The 25,959-nt window shown below is 33.8% G+C and overlaps 1 long non-coding RNA gene across 4 annotated transcripts in view; it reads left to right on the forward strand.

Annotated features, from left to right (window-relative positions):
* Positions 1-25,959, forward strand: part of LOC309866446 — a 297,614-nt gene that overhangs the window by 260,652 nt on the left and 11,003 nt on the right. For 2 of the 4 annotated variants that reach the window (XR_014312664.1, XR_014312665.1), the window contains one exon: positions 3,027-3,269. The exons of 1 other annotated variant lie outside the window; for it this stretch is intronic. This is a non-coding gene — a long non-coding RNA (uncharacterized lncRNA). Of the gene's footprint in view, positions 1-3,026; positions 3,270-25,959 lie in introns of those variants that run through there. One more of the 4 variants, XR_014312666.1, reaches the window with a different exon arrangement.

The raw sequence follows: 25,959 nt of genomic DNA on the forward strand, positions 1-25,959 counted from the left end.
GGTCAAGGACCATATGATCTTCTCAATAGATGCTGAAAAAGCATTTGACAAAGCAGTATTCTTTCTTGATTAAAACTCTTCACAGTGTAAGGATAGAGGGAACATACCTCAATATCATAAAAGCCATCTAGGAAAAGCCCACAGTGAATATCATTCTCAATGGGGAAAAACTGAGAGGATTTCCCCTAAGGTTAGAACACGGTAGGGATGTCCACTATCACCACTGCTGTTCAACACAGTGCTAGTAGTCCTATCATCAGCAATCAGACAACAAAAAGAAATAAAAAAAAACACTTGAATGGGCAAAGAAGTCAAATTCTCACCCTTTGCAGATGACATGATACTCTATGTGGAAAACCGAAAAGACTCCACCCCAAAAATGCTAGAACTCATACAGGAATTCAATAAAGTGGTAGGATATAAAATCAATGCACAGAAATGAGACAGAGGAAAGAGAGATTAAGGAGTCAATGCCATTTACAATTGCACTCAAAACCATAAGATAGCTAGGAATAAATCTAACCAAAGAAGCAAAGAAGCTGCACTCAGAAAAGAAGAAACAAAGAAGCAAAGAAGCTGTACTCAGAAAATTGAAATGAAAGAAATTGAGGAAGACACAAAGAAATGGAAAAACGTTCCATGCTCATGGATTGGAAGAAAAAATGTTGTCAAAATATTGCTGCTACCTAGAGCAATCTATACATTCAATGCAATCTCTAACAAAACACCATCAACTTTTTTCAGAGCTGAAACAAATAATCCCAAAATTTGTATGGAAACAGAAAAGACCCCGAATATTCAGAAGAATATTGAAAACGAAAACCAAAGTTGGCAGCATCACAATTCCAGACTTCAAGCTCTAATACAAAGCTGTAATCATCAAGACAGTACGGTACTGGCACAAAAACAGATACATAGATCAATAGAACAGAATAGAAAGCCCAGAAATTGACCCTCAACTCTCTGGTCAACTAATCTTGGATAAAGCTGGAAAGAATATCCAATGGAAAGAACACAGTCTCTTCAGCAAATGTTACTGGGAAAATTGCACAGCCACATGCAGATAAATGAAACTGGACCATTTCCTTACACCATACACAACATATAGATTCAAAATGGATGAAAGACCTCAGTGTGAGAAGGAATCCATCAAAATCCTTGAGGAGAACACAGGCAGCAACCTCTTCGACTTGGGCCATAGCAACTTCTTGTTAGACACATCACCCAAGGCAAGGGAAACAAGGGAAAAATGAACTACTGCAACTTCATTAAGATAAAAAGCTTTTATAGAGCAAAGGAAAGAGTCAACAAAACCAAAGACAACTGACAGAATGGGAGAAGATATTTGCAAATGACATACCAGATAAAGGGTTAGTATCTAAAATCTATAAATAACTTATCAAACTCAATATCTAAAGAACAAATAATCCAATCAAGAAATGGGTAGAAGACATGAACAGACATTTCTGCAAAGAAGACATCCAAATGGACAACAGATATGTAAAAATGCTCAATGTCACTCAGCATCAGGGAAATACAAATCAAAACCACAATGAGATACTACCTCCCCCCGTCAGAGTAGCTAAAATTAATAAGTCAGGAAACAACAGATGTTGGTGAGGATGTGGAGAAAGGGGAACCGTCTTACACTGTTGGTGGGAATGCAAGCTCGTGTAGCCACTCTGGAAAACAGTATGGAGGTTCCTCAAAAAGTTTAAAATAGAGCTATCCTAGGACCCAACATTGCACTACTGGGTATTTACCCCAAAGATACAAATGCAGGGATCCAAACGGGCACCTGCACCCTAATATTTACAGTAGTAATGTTCACAACAGCCAACCTAATGGAAAGAGCCCAGACATCGATCAACAGATGAATAGATAAAGAAGATGCGGTGTATATATACAAATATACAATGGAATACTACTCAGCCATCAAAGAAATGAAATCTTGCCATTTGCAATGATGTGGCTGGAACTAGAGGATATTATGCTAAGTGAAATAAGTCAATCAGAGAAAGATAATTATCATATAATCTCACTTATATGTGGAATTTAAGAAATAAAACAGGATTATAGGAGGGGAGTGGGAAAAATAAAATAAGATGAAGTCAGAGATGGAGACAAACCATAAGAGATACAGGAAACAAACTAAGATTGCTGGGGGGCAGGGTGACAGAGGGATGGGGTAAGGTGTTAGACATTAAGGAGGTCATGTGATATAATGAACACTGGGTATTATATAAGACTGATAAACCTCAGAAACCAGTAATACACTGTATGCTAATTAATTGAATTTAAGTTAAGAAAATGAAAACAAAAACCCACCATTAAAAAAATATCAGTGGTTGGCTCAGCTGAGCCAACCTGGATGGCTCAGTGGGCTAAGTATCTGACTCTCGATTTTGGCTCAGGTCATGATATCAGGTTTGTGAGATTGAACCCCACTTTGGGTTCTGTGCTGGGTATAGAGCCTGTTGATTTTTTCTGCCTCTACCTCTGACCTCCCGCCCCACACCAGTTACATGCACTCTTCCTCAAAAAAATTTCAGAAATTATAAAAAGTAAACACCAAACTTCACATGGGGATTGTTTAAATGATGAAATAGCCCAAATGTTTAATTATAACCAACAAACATACTTATTCCTAATTGTCAATCATTTCCCTACTGAGATTCGTGTCTAAGACAAAAAAAAGTATTTTGTCTCCTTCAATAACCCAAAGATAAAATTATTTTACTGAAGTAAATATAACTGAAGTAAAAATAACTGAAGTAGTATTAAAACCTAATTTAAAAATAATATACAAGATCATTCAAAATTATATTTAAGTCTCCTTTCACAATAGGCAATTCTTATTTTTGGTCACCAAAAGTAAAATTGATACTGTAACTCCTATTGTATGTAATAAGGGTGAATGATTTTAATATAAAACACATTAATCTGTAGTTCATTAGCAAGCTTTAAGTAAGTTTCTCCAGGAAATTCTTTTTTTTTTTTTAAGATTTTATTTATTTATTTGACAGAGAAAGAACACAAGAGAGCCAGTGGCAGGCAGAGGGAGAGGAAGAAGCAGGCTCCTTCTGAGCAGAGACCCTGACTTGGGGCTCGGTCCCAGCATGGAGGATCATGACCTGAGCAAAAGGCAGACACTCAACTGACTTAGACACCAACGCACTCCTCTCCAGGGAATTCTGACTCATATTGTAAATAACCCAGTGGGAAAATGTTCAAAAACTATGCCAATTTCATAGGAGTTGTTCAAACTCTGGGACTGCTTATATGTAAAATAAATATGGCACAAATCAGAGATTTCGCTTTCCTCACCTTACTTTGTGAGTTTCTCTTCCATCTACATTAAGGCTACTCCTTGTTTTTCAGACAGTTTAGGCAAGACAAATGACCTAGCAAAAACAGTGGGACTGATGAAACCTAATAAATTTCCCAGATCTTATAGGTGTGATTTTGAGTGGATAGTGGATTCAAAGTAAGACTCAACCTGTCAATTTTTTCAAACAAGAGTGAAAAGAAACTATCAGATGGATTTAGGTCTGATACTTACTCCTACAGGATCTTGTTAGGTTATAGAGCAATAGTATACGAGGCTTTGAATAACAAACAAATCAGGCAACCCCAACTGTGAAGCCTGTAGTGACTCCAGCTAGCCTTGTCTAACAAGGTCACTCTCTGACAAATATTTAGGAGAGGTACGCTATTTAGAAATTGACAAAACATTTCAGACTAGACTATTTCCATGCCCATAAACCAAAACTTTTCAAAGACCTTTTCATACATCATTCTTCATTCTGATGATATAATGAATTTGTTACACACCTTAGGATTACAAAATAAAAGGACTATTTAATATCTTAAATGAAGGCTCCAAAAGGAAAATATTTTCAACAATACTTTTTTCCCCTGTTATAAATGGTATTCGTGCTTCCTGATTCATTTTAATCATTTGTTGGTATAAAAACCTGCAACAATGATTTGGCCATTTGTGTTTACAGAAATAACATACAAATTCACCAACAGGTTAAAGTTACTGTAGCTAGACAAATACAGGTTAATGAATGCTCATTCTCACCTTAAATGGGTTCTAAACAAAAACTTTAACACAGAAATAACATAAATATTCTTTTGGTACAATTTAGTAGTAAAATTAAACTATGAAAAATACTCTCAAGTTTGACATCTATAGAAGTATTTAATTTTGGTCAATTTTTTCTGAATATATTACTGCAATAAAAGTTTAAAGGCAAATTTCTCAAGCAGATTTCTCTTCTGTACAAAATTAGAATATCCTGGGATATCTTATCTCAGATATATTCTTATATGCATGGAACAACTGACATTGCTCCATGGATATAAGAAGCCAGGGGATAAATGTGTAAAATTTGATCCTTACTCAATGGAATGTCATTACAATATCAATATTAAAATATCAATATACATGACAGAATGTAACAAAGACACTGTCATATTATGGAGTTGAGGACACAATTTGTTTAAATATTTTAAGATAAAACATAGCTATTCAAAAAAATTTCAACTATTCATCAAGTTTTAGTTTTTTTTTTTTTAATTTCTTTTCAGCGTAACAGTGTTCATTGTTTTTGCACCTCACCCAGTGCTCCATGCAACACATGCCCTCCTTAATACCCACCACCTGGTTCCCCCTTTAGTGGTGTTTTGATGGAAAAAAAATTAAGAACCATAGTCATAATCTTTGTGTAAAGACACATATGCAAAATTTCTAGAAGGAAATAATTTATTTGTAATAAATGAATAGGTCAATATTCAAAAAAAGAGTTTTTCAATAGTAATAGTGAGGATGAAATAAATTTCTTGTAAATCATCCCTTGGGTAATTTTCTACTTCTGTGTTTTACCTAATTTGAAAGTCTCCTAAATGTCTTATTTTCTCAAAGAAAATAATAGTCATTGTGCTGCTCTAAAAATATTTTTGTCACTATCTCTATGTCAATAATTATGTTTATTTTCTCAGCTTATGGTATCTTCTCTACATACTCAGTTTTTGTCACTTAAAATACATTTAACATGTCTCAAAAAATCTTTAACTTTCATTTTTATCATCTGGAAATTATCTCAATAAAATCACATAGATCCACATCATTTATATTGAGCTACTTTCACATCAAAGCATCAAAATTAATACATCATCTATTAAATAAATTCAACATAATAATATTTATGATAAACTAAAGATTCTATGTGCAAACAAAATTTTAAAACTATGAAGTGATACATTCATTCACTCAACACATACTTACTGTCTACTATTGGTCAGTTTCTCTACCAGTAGAAGATAGATATTGTGTTTATAAACTAAACTCAGTCTCTATTCTCATAAATTTATAGTTCAATGAAGAAGGAAGATTAATATGGTCACAAAACTTCTATAAAATTAAAATGCAATAAGTAAAATACTATTATGATGAGGTATAATAGTATGCTTTACTGAGGAAATGATAGCAGACCTTGTAACTACAAGCTTTAGATCCTAGCATTAACAAGCAGGAGATCTCAGGTTGGAAGGCTGCCATACTGACTCTAAAGCTCATTCTTCTATCTACAGAGCACTATAGATTCACTTATAGTGACTTCTGCCTGGGTTGAGAGATAGGAAATATACTGCTTGAACCCCCATTCTTCTATTCAAAAGAGCCCAGAATGGGATGAGAAAGAAATTTTTTGTAGAGATCAATTTAATTTCTCTAGATGGCTATTTCTAATCAAAAGAGATCTAGATGTAAGAAAGGGTGCAAGAGGAAAGCATAATTATTTATCTGGGAGTCAATCTTGAAACAGTAAAACAAAAATACTTGAGGAGAGATGGCCAAATAAAAGGCAAGTGGGTCTTTCAACTCTTCCTACTCCTGATCATACCAGCTAGCCTGATGGCTGTTAAATTTTCACCGCAATGGCCAAAAGCTGAGAGGAGCATTCCTACATCCCTAGATGTACTCCTGAGACACAAATCACTTTTGAAGGAAAGGGATATGACATCTAATTGCTTCTCCTGCCTATCTCAGTTTCTGGCTCACTAACAACAAACGGGCTGAACAAAGAATATAATCCATCCTGTAGCTCAAGATTTTTTTCAATTTCATTTAAAAATTATGACCATTTCCTACCCTACCCTCCCACCCATATGTGTATTAGTGTTATCAGGTACTGCCTCAATAAAAAGTATTAAGAAATGGCATTTTCTCTGTGCTCTGGAGAGAGTAGTTAGCATAGCTTTTAAGTCTTGAAAGCCTGAAAGAATGCATCAGTGAATTTTTCTGAGATGGAACTTAAATTGCAACAGGTGGGGAGAGTAGGAATGATAAGACAAGAATAGTATTTTGATGTAGTTCTTAATACTTTCCATTATTATCGCTTTATGATCTTAAAAATTTATTTTTAAACAAATTTCAGGTAAAAAAAAAAATTGTGTGAGGGACTTCCAGTTAACACTATTCTGTTCAAACAAGTAATAAACTCTAAACTAAAAAACAAAACAAAACAAAAACAACTCTTTATAGATCCCTCAGAGAACTGATATAAAAAGGCAAACTCCTGGATACAGGTAGATGAATACAAAGAATTGCAATTTACTAAATCAGATACCCACAAGCAAAAATATTCATGGAAACCAGGCTGGAGTAGGAAAACCTAAACTGCAACTGACAAATTGCTGGAGATTCAGTGTAAACAAGTCTAAGAATGAAAAACTTCAGGAGAACCCAGTCATGGAGGGCTCCCAAACTTTTGTTAAGTTTTATCTCCAGGAGTTTGACCAGGTTCTCACAGTGAATACTGGAGAAAAATTCCTTTGTGCTTTGGTGGGGGAGGGAGGTAGGGGAAAAGAAAGGATACTATTTTGAAAGATGCCAAGTATTATTTTCTATTTAACAAGGTGGGAGTTTATGAGAGTGAAACTACTGGAGTTCTTTCAGAGCCTAACCAACTTAGAGTGAGGGAAATAATCAATTTCAGTCTACTCTGGGCATCCTGTCCCACCTAAAATAGAAAAAACCTGAGAAGCCCTTGTGAAGCTGACAGTCCAGAGGCTCAAGCCCATTAAGAGATTGAAACATGATCATTGCACTACAGAATGCTTCCCCATTCCCCCATGCATTACCACCACATTGTTAAAAGCCTGTTTACCACAGTTATTTTTATCCAGAGCATCACGTCTAGCTGCCAAGAAAAAATTACAAGGCATACTAAAAAGGAAAAACACAGTTTGAAGAGACAGATCAAACATCAAAACCAGATTCAGATATGACAGAGATGTGGAAATTATTACACCAGTAATTTAAAACATCCATGATTAATAAGCTAAGGTCTCTAATGGACAAAGTATACAGTATGCAATAACAGATGGGCAGTGTAAGGAATTCTAAGAATGAATCAAAAAGAAATGCTACATGTAAAAACACTACAAAATATATGAAGAATGTCTCTGATGGGCTCACTAGTAAACTAAATATAACTGAGAAAAGAATCATTAAGCTTGAGGCTATGTGAATGAAAACTTCAAAAAGTGGAATGTAAAGAGGAAAAAAAAAAACCTAAGAAAAAAACCCCAGAAAATCCAAGAATTGTGGGAACTAAATCTTAAGGAATTTATTTCTCTTCACCTGCAAAATGGGCTAATAATAATCTTTGTCTAATAGGTGTGCATGAAAAAAATGGTAATAGATGTAAAATATGTATAGCCAGAAAGATTCAATAAACATTAATTATTATTTTTAAATTAAAAATATATATTATATATATAAGGAAGATAATGATGGGAAGTATGTCATTAAACCCAGAACTTCAAGTGAAATTAATCAAATAATTGCCCATTACTGTTTTTCTTGCTGAATTCTGGATATCAGTGTCATTATAGACTGAAAGTTAAAAACATTCTGGTTCGTTAAATACTGTAGAGTTATCTATTCTTTACGATCTGGGAGAATATGTCTGTAAAACAATACAGACTATGAAACGGATACTATATATAAACACACAAACATAATGTATATATAACTTATAAAGTGATATCACTAATGTATATAGAATAGGAGATTACTGTGATTTTTTAAAAAAACGTTTTATTTTTTGATTTGGGGGAAAGACAGGGAAATAGAGAGCATAAGTGGGGGCAGGGGCAGAAGGAGCAGGAGAGGACAAACAGACTCCCTGACTAGTGAGGAGCCCGAGGCAGGACTCAATCCCAGGATCCCAGATCATAACCTGACTCCAAGTGAGATGCTCAACAGACTGAGCCACCGAGATACCCCAATTACTGTGATTTTTGTTTAGCCACTACATCTTCATTAAACAAAGATTACTTTAAAAGATCTCAGGGATAGGATTTGGAAATTGGAATCAGCAATGCCCACTGCTGGAAGAGTCATACTTTTTTTTTCTTTTCAGATTTTATTTATTTATTTGAGAGAGAAAGAGAAAACACACAGAAGGAGAGGGAGATGGAGAAGCAGGACTCCCCAATAAGCAGGAGTCCAATGAAGGGCTCAATCCCAGACCCTGAGACCATTATCAGAGCCGAACGCAGACACTTAACTGACTGAGCCACCCAGGCGCCCCACTTACTCATTACAGTAAGTCTGAATAAACCAAACTCATGGGAAGTCTGAGCTCTCAAGGAAAACCAGTTGTACACCCCGTCCCCACCCCTAGCAGAATGTTCTTATCCACCTTCCTTTAAAGTGACTTCTCTTTCCATAGAATCTTTTCTTCATGGAGCACAGAGTATATATATTCCTTAATTGTGGTAAGTGAAGCATATTTGAGGAAATACTGACCAAATGTAAGGTGATTAGTAAAAACAAACAAAATATATTTTATCTCCAAAACATTATACATAGAATTTGCAAAACTTAAAACCCATTTCTGAAGGAAAACAAGCAAACAAACAAACAATGAAACATTTCTTAGCACACCTGAAAAAAAAAAAAAAAAGAGAAAAGTATCTTAGCTAGATTCACTCATGCTACAATTTGAAGAAAAACTTTAAATCTTGTGTTTTTTTTTTTGTTTTGTTTTTTAAAATAATTTGACCTTTCTCTTAAGCCTTCAGTTTACTGGTTAGCAGGAAAAATTAACTAAATATTTATTTGGCTAAAACCGTCTTCAATCCAGTGATAAAAAGAAACCTTATTTAAAATTATTTTAAGTATTATGTTACAACTATAATAAACCAAAATAGATATAATAGCAATATCTTCTCTGTGATATTATTATTTAAAATAATTTTAGAGAGACATTTTAATCTGTAAAATCATTTTTAGATTAAAGTTCCTAGGTCTCCATTTCATTTTTTTGTTGTGGTGGTTTTTTTAGAGGTGGAGGGGCAAGAGGGAAAGGGAAAGAGAAGAATCTTTAGCAGGCCTGACACCTAGCCATGGAGCCTACATCGGGTTTGATCTTACAACGCTGAGATCATGACCTGAACCCAAATCAAGAGTCGGAAGCTTGACGAGCTGTGCTACCCGGTGCCCCATAGTTTTCTGTTTTTGAGGAAATAACGTAAAGCAAAATAATAATATGGTGGGGAGAACCCAAAACAAAATAGTCTTTTACTATTGAATTCCACTCATGTTCTACGGTATAGTATCTCTTGTACTCCCTTTCTTTGCATAGTTGCATTCAAGACCAAAATCTGAAAAAGATGTAACTTGTTATTCTGTCTTGGTCAGAGTCTGGGTGAGAGTATCTAACTGTCCCATGGCATTCCAGCCCCTTGCAGCACTGTAAACATCCAAAAGATCTGCTGTGACTGATTTGGTCCCAGACAGGGTAGTCTATAATACAGTTTCCAGGGCAAAGCAACTGAGACTTTGTCAGAATGCTCTCTTTTGACAAGTTCCCAGACGCACTTTCAGTTTTCTGGTTCAAATCCATTCCTCAAGGAAAGTAAGGGTGGCTGAGAAACATTAAGACACTAAATTACAGGACCTCCTTTTACCTGAACACTTGCTGTCAAATTTTCTTTATTTATTCGTACCATGTTAGTCCTCTAGCTCTGCTCTCAATCTGACTCTCAGTAACGTGATTAGCTTCAGCAGCTCTGCAACTCCTGCAACTGGAAAAGTATTTGGCTTTCCTTTTATCTCTGTTATATTGCATCCCTTTACTACAGAACACCACACTTCAAGGCATTGTTGCAGAAGATGGAAGCCTAGTATTGTCAACTTTACAAGGTGGTACTACTCCCTTGAACTTCAAAATGATACACGGGCAGTAAGATAATTAGGAAAATCTTGTCTGGAGAATCTACCCTGACTTTCAAAGCTATAGAATTACTGCATAATGCTATTTTTGACTGTTAGATTTTTTTTTCCTCCCCATCTTCTAGGTAATTTCTCAATTTTCCATTCACTAAACATATCCTACTCCACAAACGGATAAAACCGAGACCAAGAGAGTAAATAATCTGTAGTCAGAAATGTCAATGGGAAAAAACATATTAATAATTATTTAACAAATCATGTCACTATTGCTTACACAGTTTTCATCCACACAATTACACTTTAAAAAATCTATTATTGCCTTTGGACCATGGCTGTGCCAAAGTGGAGGAGTATGCTGCATTCTTAAGGTTAATCTCCAGGCCCCACAAGGTCCTCTGTGGGGATGCTGCTATTTCTAAGATGCAAATTGTACATTTCCTTGATTTTGTATCTGTGGATATGGATAAGGGAGAGAGCAGGGTCAAACTGCTTATCTACTTTTGGATGGACCAAAATGGTACTCCAAATTTTTTTTATTATACCTAAATAAAAATATAAATACATTTCAAAATAAATTTATGATAAGTTTATGAAAGAAAATTTCTTCATAAAATAAATTTACAAAGGAGAAGAAAATGTTTATATGATAAAATAAGTGTACTTCATTTTTTAAATCGCATGATGACAATTACACACTTATAGGTAACAATCACTGAGTATATATTTTGTGCCAAGTACTACTGATATGAAAAATTCTCAAAGGCATACTAAATAAAGAAACACAAGTCAGAGTAAGTATAGAATGATACAAATTTCTATAAGTAAAATGTTTAGTTGAAGAGATATATGTACATAATTATGTTTATTAAATGCATAGAAAAAGAACCAAGTTAACACAAACCATTGTCTGTGGTTGTGTATGAAAACAAGGAATGTGTCAGTTAAGGGACTGAGGTAGACCATTCACATAGTTTTGTGTTGTGTTGCTTGCTACAATATATTCACATATTAGTTGCATGCTTTTTTTAAGGGAAAAAAGTAAATTGAATCATTAAAATATATGTTCAAGTGATTTAATAAGAAGGTTTCATTATGATTCTGGAGGGAGAAAATGATAATCCAGGTCACTAAATGTGCTGGTGTCAAGCATTCAGTGACATTCATTTCTGAATCTCTGCTATCTGACAATTAAAAGCTATTTGCTCAAAAAGAGAACTAGCACATAGTAAAGTGGTCTGTTGCTAGGATTCCAGATTGGACTAATGTAGAAAATTTTGAGGAATATAATACAAAAGAAGTTCTATTTACACAGCATGAAATGTAGATATTCAAGAAGGGTCAGCTGACATAAAATGGAAGTTGCAAAAAATCATTTGACAAGCAATTTGAGTTTTTTTCAGTTTTAAAGAAAATGTCTTTGAAAATTTAATCTTGATTTGCAGAAGCTCAAAAGTCTGCATGTTTTGCATCATGAAACAACTCTTCTAAAAAAGATATATGAAGTTATTTCAGGTGCTCTTTAATTTGTGATTTTTTTTTGCTTTATGTAAGAGGACAAAATAACATTTAGATGAAATAAATTTTCCAAGACATTAATTTCAATGTTATTTTTAATATTTCCTTTATGAAGCTTTTATCATTTCTTTGTGAAATTGATTTTATTCAAAGCAGATAAACTGCATTTAAAAAGAGATGTTACCACTACAAGACAGACTACAAATGGTATTTTTCTTACTGGTTCTTTTTGGATCTATAATTATTTTAAATGTCTTACAGGCACTTATAGAAAGAGAAAAATACCTTTGATATTCATTTTGTCCATGCTACTTTAGGTATCTAGATTTATTTATACACTAGTCAAATATAAATAATTTTTAAAATGCTATTTGATCACATCTTTAGCTTTTTTTTCTTTTTGTGTACTTTGTAGCTCTTATTTGTTACATGTATGTATAAATGTTTATATCACATGTCATAAAAAATACATAAAGGGGGGCACCTGGGTGGCTCAGTGGGTTAAACCTCTGCCTTCAGCTCAGGTCATGATCTCAGGGTCCTGGGATTGAGCCCCAGGACTCAGCGGGGAGCCTGATTCCCCCCCACACCCGCATGCCTCTCTGTCTACTTGTGATCTCTCTGTCTCTCTCTGTTAAAGAAATCAATAAAATATTTTAAAAAATACATAAAGGTAAATTTGCAATGAGAAACTTGCTCATAATTTGAAGTTTATTACAATTTCAGTAAAATACTGTCTATATGAAATTCTTTTTAAAATCTGTTGTTTATTTAATATACACATTTGATTCAGAATTCTTATCAATTTATCTCCCTGGTAATTATTATTAATATAATCAATGCTATTTGATCTTTAACAAGTATATTTTAAAAAGCACATTAGGTTAGATGTACCATTAAATAAATTATAAACATTTATATTCACTGTATATTTTTACTACATATTTTTTTCATATTGTTGAATGTTGGAAATGACCTTTCCAGAATAGTCTTTCATTTCATGTCTTTCATTTTCATCATAGCCCTTCACCCAAAATAATCTATTTAAGATCACTTAAATTTACATTACTTTTAAATACTTCGTTTACACAATAGTTTCCTAGACAAGAATTAATGAAAAAAAAATCAAAACAAAATAAAAAACCTCTAGGCAACACAGTTATTACTGTTCCTATTATTATCATCATCATCATCATCATCATTATTATTATTATATTAGGATGCCTGAAGAGTAGCATTAAACATATTTCTGTATAGAAGAACTTTTAATAGATAAAAAGTTTTTGCATGTAATGATAGTCTGAGAGAAATACAGGTAGGTATTTCATTATGAATATGTCAGCTGCATTATTATTTATAGTACAGCAAATGGAAGAATATTTAAATTAATCCTGATTTATTCATCTAATGAAACATATGTAGATATAGAAATTAAATTTGTGCATTTTGATGATATGAAAATTACTTTAAATATTAAAATTACAGATGTAGGAGTCTTTAATATATAATATGTTTTAAACAATAATTTTTAAAGTTTATATATGCATGGAAATAGAAAAGTCACAAACATTAATTCACTTACTGTGTAATGACTGAATAGAATGATTTAAGAGTTTTGATTATTTAAAAAATATTATGCAACAATGAAAATATAGCATGTTCAATTTCATTAAACAGGATTTTAGGCAGATTTCTGATTTTACATTGGCAAAATCTTTTAGCCAATTCCCCAAATATTCTGCTTTCCTTCTACTGTCAAGTAATTTGATTAACCAATCTTAGTGAAGAGGTTTCTTTATTTTGCTGGGTCACACAAGCAAATTGTCATATACATATTGCTAATCTCTTCAGAATCTGAAGATAAAAGCTATGGTCTCCCATAAACTTCTAGAGGTACTCATTGTTTAAAACTCAAGATGACATTTCTTGTCCAATTATGGAGGTGAAAGAAATATAAGGCCCTTGATTTTCATACCTTAGACAATAAAATTCATTAAACTGAAAGGAGCTAACTCAATATCCTTCACGCCAACATTCAAAGTATGTCAATTTCAAATCAAATCAAATGGACAAAGATTCCATATTGAAAGGTATAACTGAAATTGTTCAATATAGAAAACTAGTCTTATGGGCATTAGTACTGCACTTCAAGATGAAAATCATAAAAAAGACACTATAAATAGAGTTTAGGAATGGAGCAAAATAAAATAGAAACAAAACAAATAAACCATATTGTGTTAGGAAATCTAATGCTACTCTTACTCCTCATGGTCTTTATAGAATAGCCCAAGGTTTATCCCAAATAAATAATCTAAAATAAATTCTAGGTATCAGATGAGTTCATTTTGTCCATTAAATGAAGTTGGCTTAAATCCTCTATACTATTTTCTGGGAAGTATAATGCCCTCCTCAAGTTGCTTTAAGTTACTGTGAACTCATTTTCAAAATTACCTATTGCTTAAATTTTCAGTTTCCACCAAACTATTGGTCTTACTTAAATATTACTTTAGATGGTTGTTCTCATGCCCCTGCTACTGCCTTATATTAAGTCCACTAAGGCAGCCAAAATAAACCACCACAGATTTGGTGGCTTAAACAACAAACATCTATTTTTTCAGTTATGGAAGCCGGAAGTCCAGGATCAAGGGGCCGGTAGAGTTTTTGGTGAGGCCTCTCTTTTAGGCATGAAGATGATCATCTTGCTGTATCTTCACATGGCCTTTCTTCTGTGGACATGCAGAGAGAGAGAAGAGAAAGAGAGAGAGATAGAGACAAGAAGAGAGACAAGGATCTCTGTTGTGTTTCCTGCTCTTATAACAATACCAGTTCCTATTGGATTATGGTCCCATCCCTAAAAGCTCATTTAACTATAATTGCTTCATGAAAGGCTCTGTTTCCAAATACAGACACACTGGTTAGGGCTTTTACAAATGAATTTGGGGGTGGGACACAAATCAGTCTATAACATGATTCATATCATAGACAAAATTAGCTCCATGTCTGAAATCACTTTCTCTCATCCTCCCCTTTTCTCCAATAAGCACCACTTTCAGGAAGCATTTCAGCATCAGATCTACTGAAGAAATAAAGTAAAAAATTTCCAAATAGCAAACAGAACAAAATTATAAATTTCTGCCTGTATTGGGAACTGTTTTTTCAGATGTCATTCTTCTTCACAACACCTACCACTGCCCCCCCCTTTTTTTTTAAATCTCTGCTTGCTTTCTTTCTTTCTTCCTTTCTTTCTTTCTTTCTTTCTTTTTTTAAGATTTTATTTATTTATTTGACAGAGATGACAAGCAGGCAGAGAGGCAGGCAGAGAGAGAGGGGGAAAGCAGGCTCCCTGCTGAGCATAGAGCCTGATGTGGGGCTCAATCCCAGGACCCCGGGATCATGACCTGAGCCAAAGTCAGAGGCTTTGACACACTGCTCTGCTCCCTTTCTTAATGGACATTTTTTCTTCTCTGAGCAGCCCCCAAATTTTTAATAGCTTTTAAAGAGTAGTGTAGTCACATCGTTTTTGGGCTTCAAACCATACAGATAAGGCCCACAGCACCTTATTTTCACAAAGATACATGAAGTAGTCTCTTTAAACAACATTTTTTTCTGCCTTCCCTACATAGTTTCTAAGAGAAACAAATTATTACATTAAAATATTTTATTAAAATTATTTACATTCTATGTTTTAGTGCTTTACAGAATTTGATGCTTATAAGTCAAATGGTATATATCCACAGTTATCATTCTTGTTGCATTATACCCCATAGTGCAATATTACTACTTAACTTTAAATGAAATGCTATCACATTCACAAGCTACATATCTGTAATTAAACTGGCTGTGTAGCAATGAGTTGCATTCCTTGAGGCATGCAGGTTTATGCCTATTAGAGCATATATTCATCACTGTTAATCTGACTATTGCAGATGAAAAGGCTCTTCTAAACTCAAAAGGCCCAAAAGAGTACATGTTCATTTACTTATCGTAAAATGTATCACTAGATGATTTATAAATTAAATAATTTTGTATGTTTTTTATATTATGTATTGTATGTGTGACAAATCACTTTTATACTTTGTGGTTGCAAGCAATAATCATTTGTTTGTTACACAATCTTCATTTTGGGCAAGGCTTATGAGGAATAGCTGGTCTTTGTTCCATGCAGGGTCAGGTGCAGCAGAAATGGCTTGGATATCCACTGTGAACTTGGCTTGTTTACATTGCTGGCTAGATAGTGGTGAGTGAGGCCATTGCTTGAATTCGTTAAGTTCAGCTCCTCTCCATGTGAATACCATCATGTAATGCTTGTTCTTCCTTCTTTTCCTTTTCCTTCACATACTTTTTTTCCCCTCATTTCTCTCTTTAATTTCCTATTGCTGCCACTATATGTATATTATACTGTTTCATTCTATCTTAGAGGTCTTAGAGACTCTTCATGTTTATTTCATGATTTTTCTCTGTTCATTGGATTTTTTCCATTGGTCTATATTAAATTAATTGGTTCTTTCTTTTGCCATCACAAAATTGCTATTTGGCATTTTTAGTGAATTTTTCATGTTAGTTATTATTTTTTACAACTCAGCTTTTCCTTCGATTCTGGTTACTAATTCCTCTTACTCTATTGCTATTCCCTATTTGTTTAATCATTGGTTGCATGTTGTCTTAATTTTTTTTTAAGATTTTATTTATTTATTTGGCAGACAGAGATCACAAGTAGACAGGCAGGCAGAGAGAGAGAGGAGGAAGCAGGCTCCCTGCTAAGTAGAGAGCCCGAAGTGGGGCTTGATCCTAGGACCTTGGGATCATGACCCGAGCCGAAGGCCAAGGCTTTAACCCACTGAGCCACCCAGGCGCCCCATGTTGTCTTAATTTTTAAGTCAGTTTACGTCAATTCTTTAAATATATTTTTAATAACTGCTTCAAAGTCCTTTCCTTCTAAATCCAATACCTGGGTCCACTAAGAATTAGTTTTTATTAAATACTTTTTTTTTTTTTTTACCTTGAGTGTGGGTCAAGTTACAATCCTCTTTGTCTAATATGTCTACTAGTTTTGGTTTAAAATAATATATTTTGGATTATATTTTTTTCAAGCAACTCTGGAATGTGATTTATTTTTGAGGGTTTTTGTTATTGTTATTGTTTATGTGTTTTGCTAACTTGGCTAAATTTAAATTGTGATATTTGTTTCCCTTGCATTGTTTCCCCCATGCTGATGTCTCTCATCAGATTTTATAATTGCAATTTATACTTTTTAGCCTGGTTCCTGAGGCAACAGACCTTTGTTTGCATAGTTTAGTGATCAACCAATATTTTAGTAAATGTGACCAGATGCTTCAAGTTCTACTGACTAAGCTATATATTGGTTGAAGAAGACATCAAATTTGCAGCCAGTTCTCAAGTATCTCTTGAGTCATATTTTGTTGTGCTCTATTGCATTTCCTGAACATAAAAAAAATAGTTTATCAGTTAGCCAGGAATATGTGAAGACATTACCTTAGCCCTATGGATTTCTTACTTCCAGATGCTTCTAATTAGATTTCTGGCTGGTCTGCCAAACATTCCTAAATGGACTAGAAAACTGGAAGGTTCTCCCTGTCTTTACTTGTGACATTGGTTTTTATCTCCCATTCCTAATTGAGTCTTCCATCTCTAGGAACTATAGATGTTTATCCCCCCACCAAGGCTCTATTGAGCTGGTGGGAGCAGGATACAATGGGCAAGATATCCAAAGATTCATTTTCTACACAAAGCTATAACAATTCTTCTAAAGATTTTATTTATTTATTTGAAAGAGAGAGAGAGAGAGAGAGAGAGTAAAGACTGTGGGGAGGGGCAGAAAAGAGAAGCAGACTCCCTGCTGAGCAGGGAGCCCAACCAGGGGCTGGAAACATGACTGGAAGGCAGATACTTAACCCACTGAGCCACCCAGGCTCCCAGCTGTAACAATTTTTAAGAAGTAATTTTTTTATATTCCATTTATCATATATTTCAAGTGCTCTTATATGGTTGATCTAGAAAACTGCATTCTAGATTTTCTTGCTTCCAGGAGAGAAATCATGTTACCTCTTAATATTGCCCTTACCAGAAGACTTCAAAGCTATTTACTCAAGTCAAAAACTTTCTCTTTTTTTTGAGATTTTTCTTGTGGCCTCACATATTGTCTATCAGGAGGATATTCCATGTGTACTTGAGAAAAATGTATATTCTGCTGTTGAATGGAGTGATTTGTATACATATGAAAGGTATAAGTGCTCTACAGCATTGTTCAATATTGTTCAGCATTTCCATATATGGATCATCGGTCTGGTTGTTCTACCCATTGTGGAAAGTGGGACATTAAAATCTCATACTATTGTTGTAGATCTGGGTTTTTTACCTCCCTTTAATTCTGTCAATGTTCACTTCACACATTTTGGATCTCTGATGTTTGGCTCACATATGGTTATAATTTTTGTGCATATATAATTAACATCTTTGTGAACTGATCCTTTTATCATTATATATTGCTCTTTGTTTCTTTTTTTTCTTTCTTTCTTTTTTTTAAAGATTTTTATTTATTTGAGAGAGAGACAGACAGTGAGAGAGAACATGAGAGGCGAGAAGGTCAGAGGGAGAAGCAGACTCCCCATGGAGCTGGGAGCCGATGCGGAACTCGATCCCGGGACTCCGGGACCGTGACCTGAGCCGAAGGCTGTTGCTCAACCAACTGAGCCACCCAGGCGCCCTGCTCTTTGTTTCTTGTAACAATTTTTTGACTTAAGTCTATTCTGTCTGATATTAATAATGCCATCCCTGTTCTCTTTTCATTACTATTTACATGGAATTTCTTTTCTATCATTTCACTTTCAACCTATATGCATCCTTAGAGCAAAAGTGTGTTTCTTGAGACAGACAACATCTTATTGTCTGAACCCTGCATTTTTTTTAACACATTTTGCTAAATGATATATTTTGACTGGGGAGTTTAACCCATTTACAATTAAAGTAATTATCAACAGGGAACCACTTATTTTTTATTATTTTAATTGTTTGCAATATGCCTTGTAGCTTTTGGGCCTCTTTCCCCCCCATTATTGCCTTTTTTTGTGTTTAGTTGATTTTTCTATAGTAATATGTTTTGATTCCCTTATTATTTACTTTTGTGTATATTCTGTATATATTATCTTTTTGGTTGCCATGGGGATTACATATGACATCATAAAGTTGTGATAGTCTATCTTAAATTCATATATGAATTTATGACTTCAATTGCATATAAAAACTCTGTATCTTGATAGCTCCACTTCCCCAGTTTATGTTACTGATGTCACCAAATATGCCTTTACATCTGGTGCAACTATTAACATCATTTGTAATCTTCAAAAAATGTATTTGTCTTTTGAAAGCTGTAGAAAATAAAAAGTGGAGTTATAAACCAAAATTACAGTAATATTGTTTCTTATACACGTCCAGTTACTTATCTTTACTGAAGAATTTTGTATTTGTATATGGCTTCAAATTACTATCTAGTGTCCTTTTACTTCAACTTGAAGGATTCAGATTATCATTTCTTGTAGGAAAGATTAAACTCCTTCAACTTTTGTTTTTCTGAGAATGTCTTAAATTCTTCATTTTTAAAGGACAGTTTTGCCAGAGATATAACTCTTGGCTAACAGTTTTTTTCTTTCAGTATTTTAAATATATCACACCAATACCTTCTGGACTACAAGATTTCTGATGAGAGATCCACTGTAAGTCTTGTTGGGGATTCCTTATATATAATTATCAATTTTTCTTCCTGCTACAAGATTCTCTCTTTGTATTTGGCTTTTGGCATTTTGATTACAATGCGTCTCTCAGCTTGGGTCTCTGGACTTATTTTACTTGAAGTTTGTTAAGCTGGTTGGATGTATTTATGTATTTCATAAATTTGGGAAGTTTTCAACTATTACTTCTTCAAACAATCCATCTGTTCCTTTCTCTTTTACTTGTCCTAATAGTACTCCCATCATGTCCATACTGATCTAATTGGTGGTGTTGCATAAGTCCCTGGTGCTCTACTGACTTTTTTTTTTTTTATAAGCATGTTTTTTTTTTTTAAGATTTTATTGCTCTACTGACTTTTATTCATTCTTTTTTTTTCCCCTCTCGTTTCTCAGACTGAACAATTTCAAATTAACTGTCTTCAAGGTTGCTGATTCTTTTGTCTATATATTTAACTTTGCTGTTGTATATCATTAGCAAATTTTTCAATTTTCAATATTTTTATCTCCATATTTTATTCTTTTCATAATTTCTACCTCTTTTGTTGACATTCTCATTTTGTTCATGAGTTACTTTACTTTGATTCTTTTCCCATGTTTTTCTTTAGCTCATTAAGCATACTTACAACAGCTGTTTTATAATCATTGTCTAATATGTCTTGTGTGTTTTTCCTTAAGACTGTTTCTGATTTGTTTTGTTGGCTGTTTCCTTGTTTCTCTGTATGCCTTATTATCTCTTGTTGACAATTAGGCATTTGAAGAACAACAAATTCTCCCAGTCTTGCATTCTTGTGTGGAAGACCATTACTAATCATCTAAAATCATCCAACTCCCTAGCCTTGAGATCAGCCTGAGGTAAAAGCTTAAGGTCTATCCAGGTATATTTTGGTCATATGTCCTGTCTGGACTTGAATATGCGTGCACTTGTTTTTACAGTTTCCCCCTTCTGTTTTGAAATGATTTAACTTTCCAAGGAGCCTCATACAGAATCTCCTCAGGACCTTAAATAATCTATTATATTCTTTTGCTCACAATGTCTTGCCCCAGGCATCTGTAGGTCTGAAGTCTTCCATTAGTTTTCCTGTGCTGCACCACCTGCCACTGTCTCTCTGGCCTTGAGTCTGAGATCCCAGCAGTGCTGCCATTGCTGTCTGATTTCCAAGTCAGACAGGACAACTATAATCCCTCAGGCAGCCAAGACAGGGCAGCAAATATTTTCTACTCAACTTTTTGCGGTTCAAGTCAGAGAACCTCCCAACTGTATAGCACTGGGGAGGGCAGTGAAGCAAGGGGGAATAAAAATGCCATGAAATCTCCTACCATTTTAAATATGACTTTTTCTTGGTTAGGCATTTGTTTGGTTGCTATAGTTTTTGTTTTATTTTGTTTTGTTTTACTGCTTTCTAGAGCTTCTATAGATATTTTAGTCAATGTGTGTTTGTTTATTTGATGTTTATGTTTGGAAATAAGAGCCTGGAGCTTCCTGTCAACTTAGTTTCTTAAATTTAACCTAAGACACTATGGAAAGAACATAGTGACTTCTCATCTTCACTGGTTAGTATATGCCAGATTCTCTAGTTATGTGTTCTCCTCAGGGCAAAATAGTACTTTACTAGAACAAAACAATCTCTCAAAATATTACTTTGCATGGGGGAATTCAGGTTTCCAGCATCTTTATTTTTTTTCTAATGAAACATACTCAACAGGAGTGCTAGGGTAGTGTGATTTCTACATATATATGGCTTTAATCTCTTGTTACTTGAAAATAAGTGCTCTTTCACAAGCAGAGTGCTCAATGCTGTCTGTTTAGGACTGGAATAACATTTGTCTTTACTCATGTGGAGATGTTTGATAACTCACTTACATCTATCACATTCTCCATAGTCATGAAGCTTTAACGTAATTGATCAATCTACCTTAGGTTTCTTTTGAACTTCCTCTTTGATTGTTTCTAGTGGTAGATTAGGAAGGTGTTAATAGTAGCATTAACTCACAACATAAAATAAGTCATGTTTAGATCATTATTCTGTGTAGCATATTTGAAAATGTCTCCTATTTTTAAAGATAAATTAAGCAGCACACTAGTATAAGCCTCAGGCTATCACATATCTTTGTTGCCATGGTTACAATTTTCACTAGTGTATAGCAGATGTTTCTCAGTAGCAAGAACCATACAAAAAACTTTGTAATTCATATATAAAATACACACACACACACACACACACACACACACACGAATGTATGACAAGGCTGTATAGTAGTATAGTGGTTAAAATTATGGATTCTAGCACTCGTCTTCTTGAGTTTAAATCCTAGATCTACCATTTGCTCCATCTGCAGCTGTGGGCGTAGTACTTAACCTTGTAATGCATTTCTCTCAGGTATAAAATGAGGAAGAAACTACTTTGTGACAACAATTTGTTATTAGAATTAAATTACTTGGTACCTACAAAATGCATAGACTATTTCCTGTTACATAATATAGCTTCAATAAATGAATTTGTCAAAGTTAAATGAAATGCCCAAGTTGAATTTCACTTATGTGTAAGGCATACCTGGTCTTTCTTTAATGTACCTTCACCTTCCACTTTTCTCTAAGAATTTCATTTTCAACACATGATTATGTACAAATACCTATATAATAGTGCTTATTAAAATCCTGGCTTTAGCTACTGCAAGAAACCACTTCAGGTTTTAAATGCTATATAAATACAATGACTATAACAGCGGTGGCTATAAGTATGATACTCAACAATTTTAAGAGTGAAATTGGTAATATTAATTATGCCATGGTAATAAGCATATACTAGGACTTCTTCAAGAAATCTAAGAAATAAATGTAAGATGTAAGGATCTAAAAGCTCAAATGGCCATGATGAAACCACCATGACATAATTTAAATTATCAGAAAGAATATGACTAAATAGAGGTAAAATATGTATTGCCAAAACAGAAATCATATCATAATTCAGCTACAGCCCTAATTTATAAAATTGGTTAGCTTTATCACATTTGCATAGGAAAGAATGAATAAACTCTTACTGAAGGTAAAATTATCTGATGCTTATATATTCAAAATAATAGTTAATAAAGGAAAGCATGGTATACCAAATAATGTTTGATTAATTTTTAAAAGGCAAGAAGGAATAAATCATTATAAGTAGAACTAGTTAAAAAAATTAGAAAACTGTAAGCTGAAATAGATCACTAATATTAACTATATAAAAACTAAAGATACACATCATCACAAAAACAAAGATTATCAGAGTACATTTAAATTTTAAAAGATATACTATTTATAGGATACATATCTCCAAATAAGGCTTTGTAATTATAAGCAAAATGATGAGAAAATGTATCATACTAACTACCAAAAGAGAGAAAGAAAAGGCACCCCTGGGTGGCTCAGTCAGTTAATGTCTGCCTTCGACTCAGGTCATGATCCCAAGGTCCTGAGATACAGTCCCTCATTGGGGTCCTGGCTCAGTGGGGAGGCTGCTTCTTCCTCTGCCTACTGCTCCCCTGCTTGTGTGCTTTCTCTCTCTCTCTCTCTCTGATAAATGAATAAATAAAATCTTGAAAGAAAGGAAGAGAGAAAAAAGAACATAGCTAAACTCATACTCAGTGAAAGACTGGAAGCATTTTCTCCAGGATCAGGAATAAGATAAAGATACCCCCTATTGTGACTTTTATTCAACATAGTACTGGAAATCCTAGCCAGAGCAATTAGTCAAGAAAAAGAAATAAAATGTATTCAATTGGAAAGGAAGTAGTAAAATTTTCTCTGTGCACAGACAGCATGACTTTCTATGTAGAAAACAATAAAGATCACGCCACACACACACAGAACAAATAAATTCAAAACAGGTGCAGGATACAAAATCACCATATAAAAATCACTTGTGTTTCCTTACACTAATAATAAACTGTCAGAAAAGGAAATTAAGAAAACAACCCCATTTATAATAGCACTGAAAAACCAAAATATTTAGGGATTAAGTTAATCAAGGAGACAAAAGACTTGTACACTCGAAGTTAAAAAACATTTCTAAAAAAAATTAAAGAAAACACAAATAAATGGAATAATATCCCATGTTCATGGAATGAAAAACTTAACACTGTTAAAATGTCAATATTGCCCAAAGTGATCTTTAAATCATTACAGATTTAATGCAATTCCTTTAAAAATCCCAAAGACTTTTTTTTATAGAAATAGAAAATTTAATTCAAAAATTCATATGGAATCTCAATGACCGCATACTGCCAAAACAATTTTTTTTTTACATACTTGAGATACAGTTTCCCCACTGAGCAGGGAGCCCAATGTGGGACTTGATACCGGGACTCCAGGATCAAGACCTTAGCATCAAAGATGTTGACTTAAATCAGTGTAGCTTTAATGTCAGCAAATGGATATTTGTAGAGCCTTACCTCTTTTATTAATGTGTCCCAAATATCAATTGATATATTTTCTGTTTACCAAATGGCTTTAGGTTGTGCTCTTTTTCATTTCTTTTGACCAGTGTTTGTGTCTTTTTCCCTTATTCCCCTTCTAGCAACTATCTGTAGGTACGTTTGATCCTAATTTGTTGTTTGCAATACTTTATTTTTAGGTTTGAAAAGAACAAAGATTATTAGATGCCTATATGAAAAGTATCCAGACACTGAGAGACAGTTTATTTATTTATTTATTTATTTTTAAGAGAGAGAGAGAGGGTGAGTGTGGCGGAGAGTGGTAGAGGGAAAGGGAGAGAGAGAATCTTAAGCAGGCTCCATGCCCAGTCCAATATGGGCTTGATCTCTCAACACTAAAATCATGACTGACCCTGAAATCATGACCTGAGCTGAAATCCATAGTTGATGTTTAAACCAGATGCTGCCAGTGAGACAACCTTAAGAACTTTCTCATAATTCACTGTTTGACAGCTGAGTTTTGGATACACAGTTGTTACTTAGATGCTTAGAAATGTGTCATATCTTTTATTTTTTACCTTAAATACTAATAATATATTTTATGCTGAACATTATTACTTAATAGTATCTTACTCTCTTTTTAAAAAATTTAACCAAGGAGAAAAAGAAAAGCATTGTTAGAAATATACAACTTTCTTATCATATTATCATTATGAATGATAAAAAAGCATACATTATGAGTCATGATAACCTAACAATCCTCCTTCCCCCAAGAATTCTTAGAGGTCTAAGATGTCAAATACTTATTCCAGGTTCATATACATGTAAAACTCAAGGGATCCTACCTAATATATTAACAACTCATAGGTCCAAGCTGATATAGGCATCATTTGAACATGTACTTCTACACATGAAAAAAGAAGAAAGGGGGGGGGATCATTGTTTAAAATCTGGTTCTCAAAGATTTCATATTTCACTTTCCAGAACAAGGCAAGCTGAAATTGAAAGTGGCAAAGATTAATTTCAAAGGACAGGAGGAAGTACAACCAATCCCCTACAAGTATACAGGAGAGAACTGGAGTATTTGGGAAAAACCCCAATAATCACTACATACAGTATTAATAAACCTCTGAAAAACAATATCTTACATAAAACTCTCAGAAGCCTAATAAATTGCAGGTGTATATGAAGTCTGTCCAAATTTTTGAAAAATGAGATATAAATGGATTACATTTAGTACCTTTGTCAGATTATCAAGAATTCATGGAATTCTTTCATTAGAAAAACACGGAGAAATTAAAATATGTATCAGGAAAATAAAGAAATATTTCCAAACAGGCAAAGTACTAAAAATGCTATGTAGCACTTTACTCATATAATGTGACTATATTTGAAGTATACTAGAAGATTTTAGGAAAGACTATATCTCTTGTCCTGAAATATCTGTGTAATGTGATAAACAGTATTATTTCTTAAGATCTCAGTTGTTCCATTTTATCATTGCAGAAGCAAAATCAGGACATACTGTGATTAAGGGAATTGCTTTAAATTCACTGGAACAAATACCACCTTGTAACATTAATTTTAGAATGCTTCCCTTTTCGCATTTAGAACATTTACTTCCAGGTTAAATGATGAATCTGTGATCTTGGAAGAAGCCAAGGTAGATAAAGAGTTATATTCTGTACTAAATTGAAGTTTCACTCCCTATTTTCAGACTTTTGAAGTACAGGGCAAATTCATATTGCTTTTTGTGCTGACATATCTCCTGAAGAAATGATCCACTTTTGCCATCAAAATGGAGTAGATGAATCTGACTCATTAAAAAATGTTATGGAAGAGGTTGTGATGATACAGATTAATTTCCTACAATTCAGGGCTTTAGAAATTTTAAAACATTTATTATTGCCATGTTTATGTGCTTGTGCAGTTCAGTAAAATGACAGCAACATTTTATCTCAAGCCGTTAGAGAAGAATGCATTTTAAAAATACATTTATTGAGCATTTTACTGAAAATACAGCGTTGTAATAATGCA

Source organism: Mustela nivalis, assembly GCF_964662115.1.
Source record: "Mustela nivalis genome assembly, chromosome: 6".
Classification (NCBI taxonomy): Eukaryota; Metazoa; Chordata; class Mammalia; order Carnivora; family Mustelidae; genus Mustela; species Mustela nivalis.